This window comes from Magnolia sinica, chromosome 8 (genome assembly GCF_029962835.1).
Source record: "Magnolia sinica isolate HGM2019 chromosome 8, MsV1, whole genome shotgun sequence".
In the NCBI taxonomy this organism is placed as follows: domain Eukaryota; kingdom Viridiplantae; phylum Streptophyta; class Magnoliopsida; order Magnoliales; family Magnoliaceae; genus Magnolia; species Magnolia sinica.
The window spans coordinates 80306220-80319779 of NC_080580.1; the positions used below are offsets into that span (position 1 = coordinate 80306220).

The 13560-nt window shown below is 36.3% G+C and overlaps 1 long non-coding RNA gene across 1 annotated transcript; it reads left to right on the forward strand.

Moving 5' to 3' along the window:
- Nucleotides 1–6563: 6563 nt before the first annotated feature.
- Nucleotides 6564–8334, forward strand: LOC131254081 (uncharacterized). The gene is made up of 2 exons (XR_009175483.1): nt 6564–6805; nt 7321–8334. It is a non-coding gene; the product is annotated as an uncharacterized LOC131254081 (long non-coding RNA).
- The last annotated feature ends 5226 nt before the right edge of the window (nt 8335–13560 follow it).

Below are 13560 nucleotides of genomic sequence, written 5' to 3' on the forward strand. Positions count from 1 at the left end.
CTTTTTTAAAATTATTATTATTATTATTTTTAAAATTTGAAACTGGTTAGAATCTGCAATATCTATATGGAAGATATACTTTCAAAGTTGCGAGTTTTAGAGTGGCTTTTGAAGTTTGAAAAGTCATACTTTTCATGTTGTTGAGAATTGGATATCGTTTGTGGCCCGTGGTCGAGACAACGAATGGAGAAGCAAACGGTGTCTGATCGAGATATGTTTGGTGCATTGGAAAGTTCATCAAGTTTAGTTTCACCCAAAATTTGTTTCATCGCAATTCAAGTTATAACGAGGGAAATCTATTCCAAAAAATAAAGATATATATGTTGCTGACCAAGCAGTTGTGATTAAGGATACCTCAACTGTGTTGTAGGCCCCATTGATAGACCAGGCGATGTCGGATTGTCTTGATTCCAGGCTTAGATTGTAGGTCTTTGAGTTAGCTTTTCGATGAGTATAAATTCTCCTCAATCTAATCGTTGATGAGTAAGATACGATCGACCATTTTACCAAGACCGCTTCATGCAGAGTATGAAGTGTGTGACGTGGGCTAATGTCATGGCATAACGACCTTGTTTAGTGGACTATTACTTAATTGTCAAATAGTGACTATATGGACCTATCAAAGAGCGTCACTTTAGACACACCATCTAGGACTGACAAGTTGATCAGAGTGTTATAAGAACCTCACAAAACCCTGAAAATCTAGACAAACCCCAGCCCAAGCCTATACACATTAGCGTTTAAGACCGCAATAAAGCATAATCAAGTGAACCAGATGGGAAATGCCACCCCATATGGGCCCCCATAAAAAATGGGGCTCATCCATGTGTCAGGCGATGCATAATATGTTACCTGCCAGCTACTGTTTGGTTCAGTAGCTAATTTGCATCCAGCTGGACCTGTTCAAAATCCAGACATGAACCAGCGCTCGCGCAGACGAGATGCGGATTTCCTGCGAAAGCCTTTCGCAGGAAGTTCCTGCGCTGGAAAACTGGGTGGGGTCCAACGTGATGTTTTTAAGAAATCCACCCCGTACATCCATTTTATGAGCTCATTTTAGTACTTGAGGCCAAAATTGAGAAGGATCCAAGACTCAAGTGGGCCGCACTGGAGTAAAAGGTGGGTAGGAAAATTCCTACCGTTGAAAACTTTCTGAGCTAGAAAGTGATGTTTACATGACATCCATACCGTTAATAACGTCATTCATACTTGGATGAACTGAAAACACAAATATTAGCCTGATTCAAAACTTTTATGGCCCACAAATATTTCAACTGTGTACCTTCAAGAATCACATTTTCGGTCCACTTGAGTATTGGATACGGCTCATTTTTGGCCTATTATACTTAAAATATCTCAGAAAACGGATGGCCGGAGTGGATTTCTCAAAAACATCACGTTGGGCCCCACCCAGGTTTCGAGCGCAGGAACTTCCTGCGAAAGGCTTTCGCAGGAAATCCGCGTCCGCGCAGATGGTTTTTAGCCTGCCACTTGTCACTTGCCCATTGGTAAGAAGATACGCAGCCATTGGCTGAGCATGATTTCCGTTTATCAGACACAGATTTCCTGCGAAAGCCTTTTCCAGGAAGTTCCTGCGCAAGGATACTGAGTGGGGCCCATCGCCATGTTTTTCTAGGACATCTACCCATTCATATGTTTGGCGAGCTCATTTTAGGACAAGCGACAAAATTTCAAGTGGATCCAAAATTCAAGTGGGCCACACGGGAGGGAAAATTGGGGAAAGATATACCTACCATTGAAACCTTCTTGGGATTCACCTTGATGTTTATATGTCATCAAAACCGTTTATAAGGTCATTACCACTGGGATGAAGTGAAAATACTAAAAATTTAGTCTGAAGCAAAGATTTTACGGCCACAAGAATGTTTCAATGGTTCTAGCTGAATATCCACTGATTCCTCTCATGTGGCCCACTTGAGTTTTGTATACACCTCATTTTTGGTCGAATATCCTAAAATGAGCTCGCCAAACGGATGAACGTTGTAGATGTCTCACAAACATGGCGGTGGGCCCCACCTAGAATCCCTAGGCAGTCTAGGTACTCTGCTTTGCCAATGTCTTTTTCCTCTTCAAAATTACCTCTAAGAACTATGGTGATTTTGGTGAGCTAAAAGCCCAGTGAGATCATATCCAACCCCATTGGAGTTCCACGGAAATTTTCAATGCAATCTTACTTAACATTGAATAAATTGTATGTGAAGTTTTCATGAAATATTGTTCTACACAATCTTACTTTAATGATGATAAACATGATGTCATATATGCACGTCTCCTGTATGATAAAATGAAATAAATATATGTCCATGATCTTGCATGCCTCAAAATATTAGGAACCTGTTGCAAATTAACCATGATCACCTAACCGGTATAATAAGACGTGTACATACTGTTCATTCCCATTATTGTTATTTCGTGCGAGAACCAATCAGAGGGAGTTACATGTGAAATGTAAGGATCCGCATGGCGTATTTGAGGATATGCAGATATGTACGGGAAGATCTCTTGATTATAACAACTGGAGCATATAAGGTATTGCCGTGTCATTGTTTGAGTGGCCGATAAAGAAGGAATCGTGTGAAACAGTTACAAGACAAATGGTAAGAGGAGAAATAGAGGAGTTTGGGTAATGGTGAACAGTTATGGTAACCGTTGGAATGTGGGAAGAATTTAGATGATCTGGTCGAAATTATAAATAGAAGAGGAATTCAACAAGAAAATTTCATCTCATAACAACCCAAACAAACCAAATTTAACTTTCAAATTATCCTTTTGAATCTCAATTGATTTACATTTCAAAGTGTAATCTTTTACTTTCACTACGCCAAAATGGCCAGCAAAAATCTCTTGCTTTACCAGTTCACTAACAGAAAAAGTCCGTCGGTGAACTCGTCTCTCTCGATTATCCAGTCCGAACATTGTGGAATTTAGCGACGGACCAGAATCCGTCGCTAAAATCTGATTTACGACGTATTTATGACGGATTGTTGTCCGTCGTAACTAGGTGACGGACGAAATCCGTCGCATATTTTGATTTGGTGACGGAAACTAACAGTTTGCAAATTCCCGCCCAAAATACCAGGTGGCGCACTTTTTCAGTTGATTTTGCGACGGATAAGGTCCGTCGTAAAAGGACTTGCCTTGACATTATTATTATTTTTTTTCCATTTTTTAAAGAATATGGTGGAAATTAAGTTTTTTTGTAGTCTAATAATTGTTTTTTAATAGAATTTCAGCAGTTTAATTGTACATATTTGTATCTAAGATTATATTTTAACAATTGATTGAATGCAAAAAGAAAATTTATTTTGTTTTTATATCAAATGAGTGGAATTTTTATTTTTATTTTTTAATTTAAAACTAATATTTAAATGATTTGTAATACCACATGAAAAAGAATATTGAGAAGTTTAAAAAATTTAACAATGTTTGAGAAAAAAATTAGATTTTGAAAAAATAAAAATCGTGATTTAATAAAAATCTATTTTGCGGGAACAAAAAAGAATATTTAATAAAGTTGATAAATTGGAAAAAAAAAGTATTTGATTTTGAGAAAAAATAATATCCTGAAAGAGAAAATTAAAAATATTTTAAAAAATGTGAAAATTTTCACAATGTTGAAAAATGAAAATATTTTAAAAAACAAAATGAGTTTGAAATTTGAAAAATCTAAAAAATAAATTGTGAAGTTCAATCAAAATTGACAAGTTCGAATAAAATGCTTTTAAAAAAATGGAGAAGTGAAAAAGAATTGAAATTTTTTAAAATAAAATGATATTAAAAAATCGATACTTTATCAAAAAACAAACATTTTGAAACGAAAAATAAATAAGTTGAAATTTTTTGTGATTTTGAAAAATAACTGAAAATGTTCAAAATTCGAAATTAAAAGAAAAACTTATTTATAAAAACACTAAGATTTTTGCCAAAATATATATAATTTAAAAAAAATTTGGAAAGTTGAAAACAACATAATGCTTTTGAAGAAAAATAAATTGGCATTTTGGAATTTTTTGGGAAAAAGATTAAAAATTGTGAAAATTTAAGATATTTTTTAAAAAAAATTCAGAATTTGTATTTTAATTTATTTTTGAAATATTTTATAATAAAAATGATATTTTGTTAAAAGTTTTGAAAGAAAAATTAAGAGTAAAAAATATATATTTTTTAAAAAAATGTTATTTTTAAATGGAAATTGAAATTTATCTGTGAAAAAAAAAATTTTAATAAATTATTAGACACATCCACTAATTGAACATTTAACCGTTTTTGGACAATCGAATTAGTCCTAGATGGAAGAGTACATAACTTCATATGTTTAAATTAAATTTCACTTAAATTGTTGATCAATCTTGTATTCCCAATACCTTTCTCACATGTAGCTAGCCTGATTGGGGCGAGTAACTAGTCAAATTGAGGGTATTGATAAGTAAAATGGAGTGAATGGACTATACATATAAAATGGGCTAAATATTATTGTCAAAATTGTGACCCAACTTATTGACCACGCGAGAACTTACGAATTGATATTAATAAGTTTTGTGGGCCCCATCGTGATGTGTGTCGAACATCAATACCGTGCATTTAATGTGTCCCCTTTAGGTTATGAGATATCTCAAAAATCATCCGTAAACAAAACTCAGGTGGGCCATACCATCTAAAACCATGTCAAGACATCTTAAAAAATATAAAAGCACTTGGTGGGGCCCACATGAGTTTTAGATGAGGCTAAAACTTGGTCTGACCCCTCATCCAAGTGGGACACACATAATGAGTGGGTTGGATATGTGAATCACATTTAGGCAGGCCCAATATATGATTATGAATGTTTTACGGAAACCCCTCTCCACCACATTTAGGTGAGTTACTCATTACCCTTACCAGAGTAAACTCTGTGGGGTCCACCATTATTTATTTATTTTATCCACTCCGTTCATCCATGTTAACAGATATTTTGAGGTCTAAAGAACAAAAAGGAAGCATATCCAAAGCTCAAGTGGACCACACCGCAGGAAATAGTGTAATTGGACCTCTATCATTGAAAAATTCTTGGAGGCCATAGAAGTTTTCGATCAAGCTGATGTTTGTGTTTCTCTTCATTCATATCCTTTTGATATTATGCACACGTTGGATGGCAAATAAACATTATTATGGGCCCAAGGAAGGTATCAATGGTGGAAATCATTATTCCACATTGTTTCATATGGCATGGTCTTGAGTTTTGGATTTACCAAAAATTTGGAATCAACCCACACCGTTCATCCATTTTTCGAGATCATTTTAGAGAATTATCCAAAAAATGAATCATATCCAAATATTAAATGGACCACACCACAAATAAGGGGAACGGATTGGATACTCCCCCTGACACCGGCCAATGGCTGGTCGGTGCTTTGTGGGCCCCACCATGGTGTATGCGTTTCATCCATGCCATCCATCTAGTTTTAAAGATCATATTACGACATGAGACCAAAAATGAGGTATATCCCAATTTGAAATGGACCACATTACAGGAAACAGTGTTGAATGAGCGTCAACCATTAAAAACATTTTGGAGGCCGTAAAAGTTTTGGATCAAAATGATTTTTGTTTTTCCCCTTCCTCTAGGCATGTATGACCTAATAAACAGATTGGATGTCAAATAAACAGTACAGTGGGCCTTAGGAGGATTTTAATGATGGATATCCAATCACTATTGTTTTCATGTGGTGTGGTCAACCTGAGATTTATATACCTCTCATTTTTGTAATAAATCCCTAAAATGATCTTTAAAAATGGATGAACATAGTGGATGAAATACATACATCATGGTGAGGCCCACTCGAGCTTTGGATCAGCCTCTTATTCCGATTGAACGTAATGGATCAAATAAACAGTACAGTGGGCCTTAGGCGTTCAATCCCCACTATATCCTGTGGTGAGGTCCACTCGAACTTTGGATTAGCCTCTCATTCTGGTTCCTGGTCTAAAATTATGCTGTAAAATAGATGGATGGAGTGGATAAACCCAAAGTATACACGGTGGACCCTCAATGTCTACTCAGTACGCTATGCGTACTCAGGGGCGGAAGCGGATTGTGTAGTGAGTAACTCGTGCGCTTAGGGTACTGAGTAAACTCTGTGAGATCCACCATGATTTATATATTTAATCCACTCCGGCCATCCATTTTAAAAGATAATTTTAGCTCTTGATACCAAAATTGAAGCATATACAATGTTCAAATGGATCACACCAAAGGAATAAGTTGAACTGAACGTCTACTGTTGAAAACTTCTTGGGGGCCACAAAAGTTTTGGATCAAGCTTATATTTGTTTTTTCCCTTCATCCATGTCTGTAAGATCTTATGAAAAGTTTGAATGACAAATAAGCATCACTGTGGGGCCTAGAAAAGTTTCAACGGTGATCCCCACTGTTTCCCGTGGTATGATCACGTGTACAAAGGTTCGCACGTGCGCGGGTGAGCATTCCTAAAGTTGAAATGCCCTAACTTCTCTCCTCTCCTCCGTCTCTCTCTCGCACCTACTCCAGTCTCTCCATATCCCTCTCGCACTCCTCTCTCTTTCTCTGGATCTCTCCCTCCTCTCTCTCTTCCCGCTCTCTCTCTCTCTCTCTCTCTCTCTCTCTCTCTCTCTCTCTCTCTCTCTCTCGATCTCTCTTCTCGCTCTCCCTCTCTCATTCTCTCTCTCTCTCTCTCTCTCTCTCTCTCTCTCTCTCTCCACCCACGCTCTTGTTGCCGAAGCCCTACCCACGCACGCCGTCTCTCTCTCTCTCTGAAGCTCGGTTGAGGTATTTCTCTCTCTCTCTCTCTCTCAATCTCTCTCAATCTCAATACCGATTTAGGAATTTGGGGATTTTAGGGTGGATTGTCCAAAATAGGAATTTGGGGATTTTAGGGTGGATTGTTCAAAACAGGAATTTGGGGATTTTAGGGTGGATTTGTCAATGCATATGGCTAGGAAGTGCTTATGAGCAGCACTCAACACAATGCCCTGATGACTAGGATTGCTCGTGCAGTCGATTTTTTAAACAAGCTAACCATCTATGGAGATGACCAACTAGATGGACACTCCACTGGATTGAGTTATTGCAGATCAATTCATTTGAGCATCCAAATGCACCTGCAAACGTAAATTTAGATACCAAATCGTGAATTAATTTTGATTTATTTCCTCTCTAGCCTTTCTTAATTTACTGATGAAGGCATTGCCCTTTTTTTTTATGATTAGTTCATATTTAAAGATCCTTCTGGTGTTATTGTTGTTGCAACCCAGGCTGAAAATGTAAAGATTCTTCTTTTGTAGGTCACAGATATCTGATGTGGCTAATGAGGAAGTCTACATGCTGGATAAAAAGTTCAAGAAAGGGAATCATGTTTGAGTTCGTGTTCTTGGCTTTAGGCATCTAAAAGGATTGGCAATGGATGCTTTCTGTATGTTTTATTTTTTTATAATAATTAATTTTTCTATCACTTTCCATGTAGTATATGACCTTTTGATCTGCTCGGGGCATTTTTTCTCTGTTTTTTCATCTATTTCATTATTTATTTATTTATAACTTGATTATTTCTTCATCTCTATCTTTAAAATTTCTTTACCATATAAACCTTTACTACTGTCTTGTAAAGCACACTAAACCCTCCATTCTCTGCAGGTAGAGCAGCTCTTTAAGGATCAGAGCATCCTAGTTGCATGTCATCTATTGGACCACTTCTGTGAAATAAACCTTCCTTATATTCAAAGACATATAATTCTATTGGACCACATTGTTATTTTACTTTGTAGTTTGTGAATTTTAATTGGTCAGCTTTTGTTTCATATAGACATTGAATTGGAGCAGCTAGTCTTCCCGGCTTTGTTAATATAGCAGTTAATAAATCCATTTAATTCATTTTGATAGTTTGGAGAAAGAAATACTTGACCGATTTAATCTGTATATGTGTGTGCATGGATTGTTTTTATTTTGTTTTGAACATTTAGTTAGTTTTTGTCTCTAGTTAGATTCTTTTTTTTTTTTCTATTCCCATAAAACTAGTTGTGCAGCCCGTTTACATCCCTACATTCAAGTGATGTGCAGTTTGCTTAGGACTTCTTTAGTTGATAGGTAGAATGGCTTTCTTTCATATTTCTTCTTTGGGTCCATTTCACATGACCTGCATTGCATTGCTCATGTAGCATGGATACCACGGGCCCCATATGTGGAGATGATCTAAATTGCCCATCTGCTTGGTGCTGTTGGGGATGGGGCATGGTACAAAAATCATGTGGAGTGAATCATCCTAATGATTGATTGGAGTTAAAAATGAACCTTTGACGATTTATGGTTTTTGTTTTTTTAACTATTTACATTTCCGGCTGGACCGTTTTTGTTTATGTTGGTTTTTGTGTCATGGCTTACCTGTGGTATACCATGGCAGATGGACCGTTCTAATCTCAAGCCTAGACAACTCACTTGATGAGAATTCTAGCCAATTCATTATGAAAACTATGTGAAAAGATAATATGCTGATTGCAGTATGAGTTAGTAGAAATACTAGAAAGTCAGAAATGGTCTGATTTCCCATTAAGACGATCTACAGTAGGCTTAGATCCTTTAAATTCTTGATGGCACTAATGTTGGATTATTTATTTATTTATTATTATTATCAAGAATATAATTAAGACCTGTTTGGTTGACATGAAAATGATTTAATCCCATTTTATGTGATATCTAATATATTTTTATGATTCACGAAAATTAGATGAATTCATTTACAACCATCCATCAAACATGCTCTTAAACATTATGTGCAAGTACTCAAAATTTATATCAACCTAATCTTTGTAGCATTGCTTAGTTTCATTTTCTATTTGAAATATGTTATAAGTTTCACTTTTAATTTTGTTGCTTGCAGCTGAGCATCATTGTTCTGCTGACAAGAACTCCAGAAATCCATTTAATTTCACCCGTCTTTTTTCTACTTGGAATTTTAATCCACCTGAGAATTTTATTTTATCTACTTGGATTTCAGCTCAGTCTTTTTTCTCATTAGTCCTTGCAAATTTCCAAACCATTCACTACTTAAGCTCTAAGGCTCCTTATGCAGGAGAACTACAATTGATACATGCAATTTTTGTTTCTTTGTAATTTGGATTTCACATATTCACTGGGGGAAAGAAGGGATAAATAGCAAAGTTTAGCATCGCTTGTTCTTGTTTGTTGACCTGGAATCATATTCCTGACATATAAATTTCTCGCTGTATCCATTAAAACCGGTCTCTCATGTACCTTCCCCCTCTTAATTAATAGATATTTTTTTTTTTCATGACATTAAAATGATCTTAAAATATTTTCTTCAAATTTTTTTTCTTCATTATATTTTTTCTTTCAATTTTTTATTTGCTACATGTTCCAATCATGCTTCAAACTATTTGCAGGACGAAATGCCATTTTGCAAGGAATTTTCCCACAACTTTTTGGACTCTTCACAGTGAAGCTTGTAGGTGTGCCAGCTTCCCATATTAGTTGTTTATTTCTTTTATTATCTTTTATTGTTTTGAAGCTTGGAATCTCATTGGTTTGTTTACTATGCTAAAGTTAAAAAGAAAGTATTGAGTACTTCGGCAAAGAAGACTTGTGATGCATGAAATGGAGCCTTTAGCAAACTCTCTCTCCCTTGCTTCCTTTCTCTTTTTAGCCTTATTAATCTGCAAGGTTCCCAATTCCTGTTTTTTGCATGTATCGGCATTGGGAGATATCAGCGAGTGGGAAAATTATGGTGCAAGTTTCTTGGAGCACAAGTATGTGAAATGTTTGTTCCCTATCACCTAGATGCGTAGATTTTGAATTGAATGGGAGACATTGATGAAGCTTGGTCAAAGGACAAGGTTCTTGTACAGTCAAACAGAGACCTCATTTGAGACTGAGCAAATACACATCCATAGAATGCACAACATTGGTGGCGGTCTTAGCATAACAACATGAATCTCTCTATTGTGTTTTATATGCTTCCCACCCTTTACTGTGAAATGAAAGTTCACATTGCAGGATGCAAAACTATTAGCGTAGAAATTGTCTTTTTTGTTCTTTCAGCTGGTATGTGGCTTTGTGATTAGGACAATCAATAATTACCTATCTAGCTTTGTAATTAGGACCCATGGATCAGATCTGATTTAACATGTCTAGTCTATCTTTTGGACCTGTTAAGAAATTGGGCCGGGTTTGGGTCTCAAATTTTGGACGGGTCTAGCTAGGTTCAGGTTGGGTCCATGTGATGGACCCAGTTTCAAGTCGAGTCGAGTCCATGTGATGGACCTAGTTTAAGGTCGCGTTGTGTCTTGGATCAGGTTCATGTGCTGGGCACAGTTTAAGTCAGGTTGGCACAGTTGAAATCAGGTGACTTCTTTGTGTAGATCTTCTGCTTAAAAAATCAGGCTGTTTCACTTGTCAGGTAGCTCATAAAATGAAAGGTGTTATTGATATACAAGAAAAGCACTGGCTATTGGTGTGCGCGAAAATGTTCAGTAGTATTTCTCTCACTATTGGGTTTTTGGTATGTGCATGCTTGAATCTGTACTATAACAAACATGTACCATTAACCGTCTTCAATTTGAAAACTATTACGACTTTGACTGAGGCAATTTTCTCAGTAGACAATTAAAAGATACACCTTATTGGTAGAACCCGGAAACATATCAATGATTTTAGCTTCGAAGATGGATTTTGTATCCATTCAAAGTTCAAATAAGTTACAAAAATTTGTTGATGCTCTTACCAAACTGATGAATATACCCACTATTTTATAAATGGTGAAAAATATAATATTCTATTGTCCCTAATTTTCTTATTCCTCTTCATTCACCCACTTGTTCCATGGTATCCTTGCCAGCATGTGGTACAAGTTGAATCTCATTGACCGCATGGCACATCTACGAGTCCCAGCTTTTTATCTGTTGTGTGACCATATTCCTTATGCGTCAAAATTGGGTTGACATGGGCGAATCATCTGAATTTGTGGTTAGACTCTACTGCCACTGTTGGATGTGCCTCCAAATCAGGCTTGGTTTGGCACTTTCCTGAATTCCTGAGGCTGGTCGCATTTGGCTTGTTGGAACTTGGAAGATGCTAGTTATGGTTCAATCTTTCAAAGAAGCCAGGTACTGAGTCCAGTCTTATGTTCTTTGAAATGTCTATGATCTGCAAGAAGGAAGATTTGTCCCGCATTGATTACTTATGGTTTTTTGGGTCCTTTTCCTCTCTGCATGTTGTTTCTGCTTCTTTACCATTAAACTGTACAGAGATGTAGCTATTTCTTTTTCTTCTTATTTTCAAGTTTATGTAGATCAATGCTTATAGAATAGAAGTGATGGTTTGGAGATGTTTCATGCAGAAACTTGGTCAGCACTGCCGTGATGTTTCCAGATAGAGCATGAAATTATAGTTAATTGTATGTTTTTATTTGAATATTTTAGAGACCTTGCTGCATCATCCACCAGAAGGTCCGGTTACATCTCAAGCATAGGAGGTAGGAGTTTCTTTTGACACGTCATGTTAACTAGCCCCTTTGGCTGATGGTAATTCTTTTACCATATTATTCTCCAATGCTTCTATCTATATGAGTCTGCATACATCAGCAATCTCATTCTAGTGCATACATTCACCTCTCCCTTCTATGCATTATTTGATTTGCATGTGTTGGTATTTTGTATGGTTTTCTGCATTATTCCCAGAAGTTTTATCTGACATTGGAAGATCTATTACGGGTTTGTTCTTAATGGCAGGCAACAAATGAAAATCTTCCACCAAATGTGGTTAAACAACTTGCCAGGGAATTGAAAATTTTTGATGAAATCCCACCAGAGGGCATTAAAGTATGTATAAATGATGATGATTTCTCCACTATATTTGCCAATATTGAGGGTCCAGGAAGGTGACTCGTCATCAGAAATGCCTTTCAATCCGGTATTCTTCTTTACAAACTTGACTAGAGGGCATGGTTTAACATCTCGTGCAGCTGGAACTCCATACGAAAATGGCATTTTCCACATGAAGCTATTATTATCACATGACTTCCCACACTCACCACCCAAAGGTGCGATAATATACATTTTTCACATTTTCAATGATATTCTTCCAGTGACGAAGTAAGTCATGCTCATTTTACTTCCATGTACCTCTCCTGTCTTTGTAGGTTACTTTTTGACAAATCTTTCATCCAAACATTGCAACTAATGGCGAGATCTATGTCAATACGCTAAAGAAGGATTGGAATCCAAGCCTTGGACTGCGACATGTTCTGCTTGTAAGTCTGTAACATGTTTTACATATTTGAATTTTCTTGTGACTTGAGTTTTCATTCTTTCATTGAAGTAGCACATCATACATGTATAGTCTAGAAGGGATATATGCATCTATCTGGCAACCAAAAGGCACATGCCTAATATCAACTGTCTTGCCTTCCAAACAAACACACACCGTGCATTCAAATTTAGCAACAAATGTTTATGCTACGAAGGCCATTTGAAAACATTAATCCATGGTTGAATATTTGTTACGTAGATCCCATTTGTTATTACTTGAGAGGTCATATGCAATTCACAAAGATTATTCTACTCTTCTATTAGGTGGAAGCTCTTGATTTGGAGAAAATTGTGCTTCAAATAGTAGCAGTTGCAGAGGACTGGAGAATAGATGATATAAGCGGGCTCTTGGGTCGTCGTAATTTTAAAGCCAACATGCTTGACAGAAAAGTCTCACTTTTGAGTGGTGATGAGGTATATGAAATGTCTTCTACCATGCTATTTTTGGTTTTGCCTATTTGGCTATGTTAGGCTATGTGCCTGCATGGAAAGTTGTATTGCTATAGACATTTGTAGCATGGAAAATGGACATTCATGTGCATTTGTAGTCTGAAAACATTAAATAGACCGTTAATTGTTTTATTGGTATTGTGTTGATTATTTTGTCTTGATGAACGTTAAATGGGTGAATCAAGCACGCACATGTTTAATCATTGATTGATTATGATATTATAAAACAATCATGTGAATTATTTTTTGAATGACTATCAGGTGTTAGGATTCAAAAAAGTATATAAACAAATCTAATATATTCTTAAAATTTGCAGATATTTTAGCGACAGACCAAATCCATCGCTAATATCTGCACACTGGCCGACGGATTTGAGGTCCGTCGCTCGCCTCATATTAGCGACGGATTTTATTTGTCGCTAATATTTTAAATGACGGAGAATTCCGGAGGTTTTTTCCTAATTTCAGCGATGGATTTTTAATTTTTTGCAACGGATTTTATCCGTCGGTAATATGCAACGGACCGTATCTGTCGCAGATTAAATGACGGATTTTATCCATCGGAAAACAAAAGCGACCTAGTAAACAGCGACGGACGAAATCCGTCATTTTTTTGGTTTTACGACGAATTTGGTCCATCGCAAATCCACGATTTTGGCGTAGTGTTTCAAATCCACTAAATTACATTCCATTGTGTAATCATTTACTTTTTCAACCAGCAGTTTACATTCCATAGTGTAATCTGTAGCATTAACT